This window comes from Punica granatum, chromosome 3 (assembly GCF_007655135.1).
Source record: "Punica granatum isolate Tunisia-2019 chromosome 3, ASM765513v2, whole genome shotgun sequence".
Lineage (NCBI taxonomy): Eukaryota > Viridiplantae > Streptophyta > Magnoliopsida > Myrtales > Lythraceae > Punica > Punica granatum.
In genome coordinates, this window is record NC_045129.1 from 28631703 (window position 1) to 28635260 (window position 3558).

The 3558-nt window shown below is 39.5% G+C and overlaps 1 pseudogene; it reads left to right on the forward strand.

Moving 5' to 3' along the window:
- The first annotated feature begins 1308 nt into the window (after nucleotides 1–1308).
- Nucleotides 1309–3139, forward strand: LOC116200502 (annotated as a pseudogene).
- Nucleotides 3140–3558: the final 419 nt, after the last annotated feature.

Genomic DNA, 3558 nt, shown 5'->3' on the forward strand with positions numbered 1-3558 from the left:
CGAAGGTCGAATTGGAAGGACAAAGCAGGGGAGAAATTAGGGTTTCATGACAGGAAAATAGGAAGAAGGGCGGGTGGGAGAGGGGTTTCGGGTTTGGGCTTTCGGGTCCAGGCTACGGCCCGCTTATTGGGCCCGGGCTTGGGCCGAATCCAGCCTGAACGTAGAATCGCAGAATCGGCCCGATTCTGCGATTCTACGATTCAACACGCGATTCGGATCCGATTCTACAATCCCGACTCACCTAGCTGAATCAGAATCGGTGATCCTCCTTGAATCGTAGAATCGTACAATTCTACGATTCGAATCACGATTCTGACAACCATGTCTCTAACATACAAATTATTGTTCTAGAAAGATTACACAATCAGTTATTTTGCAAATAAATAATCAATCCAAGAATGATCAAATTAATAAATATTAACAGTAGACTAAACTTATTCATTTTTTACGTCCAAATTAATTTACTCATTCTAATTGGTCCAGATTTTCAATTACTCATTCAATTAATTCATCCAACGTCCAAACTGTTTTTCAATTACTCTCCAAAGTCCAATGACTATTTTAATATCATTGGAAAAACCAATTTTATTCCTTTATTTTTCACTCTAATTTTCTGAATTGTTATGGGGATAAAAAAAAGTTAGACGAAATTGATTATAAAAATTTAATTAGTAAGTTTGCATTTTACTTAGAGAAAAAAATAATTTTGGATCTCAAAATGTTAAAATAATAAATTTTCCATAAAAGTTTACATTAATTTCATTGAATAAATAAAAGGCCCCTTCTTACGGTTTCGCTTCAGGCCTCAATTTCCCTTGGACCGCCCTTGTGCATGAGGTTCAAGGACCTACTTTAAATACTTTTATATATATATATATATATATAGATAACATAATATTAAAATGCGTGGTAAAAAGCGAAAAAGAGAAAATATGGGATTTTCAGTACTTGCTTTCTCGAACAATTTTGACTTGATTTATATATTATTATTTTTAGGTGTGTACCTTGGTATTCAGAGCCCAATAGAATATGACTAATCCAGTCGGGAGATTGAGCATTAAAGGTTATTCTCTCTCCCAACAAGTGCGCTTCCCGAGGTTTGAACTTGTGTTCTTCTGTTTACGGGAGTGAGTTGCTTACCACTCAACCAACACTTTTGTTAGTTGACTTGATTTATATTGAGCACTTAATTCATTGACTAATTAAAAATAAAAGACTTAATCTTCAGAACTTAATATTAAATCGAAACAAATACCACCTAACATTACTCGAATCAAAACACCTCCCGACTTAATTATTATGTTCGTTATGCCACAGTTCGGAATGGCGGGTGCCCTGGAAACACTAAGCGGACAGGCCTATGGAGCTCAACAATACTACAAATTTGGAGTCCAAATTTACACAGGCATACTCTCCCTCATTTTGATATGCACCCCCTTACCCCTATTATGGGTCTTCAGGGGAAGGCCCCCAGTCTTACTTGGCCAAGACCCCGAGATCTCCCACGAAGCCAGTAAGTTCATGGTCTGCCTTATCCTGGCTCTCTTCGCCTACGCGACCCTCCAACCCATCGCCCAATACTTCCAGACTCAGAGTTTCGTGATGCCGATGCTAGTGAGTTCATGTGTTACGTTCGCCCTTCACTTATTGCTGTGTTAGGTGATGGTGTTCAAGGCGGGATTGGGAAATAGAGGGGGCGCCCTGGCGATAGGTCTATCATGCTGGTTGAACATAATTTTGCTCGGGTTCTACATGAAGTACTCATTGTCTTGTGCCAAAACCAGGGTTTCAGCCTCTCTAACAGAGATATTCCAAGAGGCGAGGAATTTTTGGCTTTGCTATGACATGCTATCCCTTCGACCATAATGATTTGATTAAACTTTTTCACATTGATCTTTATATGGTTGTCTTGCGAAAAACGTTTTCGGTTTCTAGTAAGTTTGAGAGCATGTTCTTAGATTAATTTCTATCTGAAAGGTGAAATTTTTCATGTTTGACTGTTGCGGCTTGGAATGGTGATCATTTGAGCTGCTGACAATCCTCGCTGGGCTTCTACCGAATCCGAAACTCGAAGCTTTGGTTTTCTCTCTATGCTAAGTATATGTAACAATGTTTCAAAAACGTCGGGGAACAGGTAGAGTTCAAAATCTTGAATGCACTAACAGGATCGACCGATATAATTCGAACTCATATTTCTCAAATCGATTGTGTTTTGAATTGTTGCAATTTCTACAGTTTTGCAACCACCTCAACCACGTACACAATACCGGACTCAATCGGTGCTGCAGTAAGGTTTGCTCCAAACACTCGTACAAGCATGCCGTAAATTTGCAGATCGCCTCTATGCCATTATAACTACTCCTTCACAAGCTTTCTTATTGGTAATTTTTGTTTAAATCTCTATTTAGCATGCGTGTATCAAACGTACTTGGTGCTGGGAACCCTCGAGCAGCTCGAATCGCAGCAGGTGCAACAATGCTCGTTAAGCTCATGGAGACGGTCATTGTGCCTGTTTGCGTGCAACGTCTTTGGCTGCATATTCACTGATGAGGAAGAGGTCGTAGAATATGTTGCAAGAATAGTCCCACAATGAGCCAACAAATTTTCACTTACAAATATTTTAATTGATTTTTACTTATCCAAAGGGAATGAATAATACTCATTAAATATTTTCTCTGCATGGAGTACTTTCAGGTTAATTCTGAATCTGATGTTAGTTTTACTGCTCTCAAGCTCATTTTCGTACTTTATTTAGGTGTGGCCAGGGGCTGTGGGTGGCAAGATATTGGGGCATACATCAACTCGGCGCATGCTATCTGTTCCGAATTCCGGTTGCGGCGCTGTTAGGGTTCCGAGTGGACATCCATGGAAAGGGCCTCTGGCCTGGGATGATGGTTTGTTCAGACGGTCTTCCTCCTTCTCGTGACCGACTGTACGGACTGGGAGAAACAGGTCCTCACCTCAAATCTCTCAAATCCTATAGATTTCTTTTTCCCATCATGTCCAAGAAAGAAAATGAAATCTCGTGATGATTTAGGGTTAATTTTATGGCATTTAATTGACGGCTAACCTTCAATTTTATCTGCTGTAGGCAAACAAGGGCAAGGGAGGGGATATTTCAGGGAAGACATCTGGATAGTGATGCTGTGCCCACATGAGCAAAGCAAAGGGAAAAAATGAGTGAAATTTGAACTTATCCTAGGCTATCCTACTCGGACAATGGACATATCCTAATGTATGTCAAACACCAGAATCGTCTTGTTCCATCCAATGTCTTCTCGGATCGTGCATGTGCTACGTCATGCACAGATAAGCTCTCAATCAATGTAAAATTAAGGTCTTGGATAACTTTTGCAATCTCTTTAGCGGAAAGATTCACAAGCTCAGTCATATATCAAAGAGGCATTCTAATTGTCAGCACCTAATTTCGGTCCATCAGCTCCGAGGGGGGCAAAATTGTCATTTCCCAATTTATCACCTTTTCTTTAAAAAATTTAAAATTAAATTAATTTTAATTAAATTAAATTATATATGTATAAAAAAAAACACTCGGGCAGG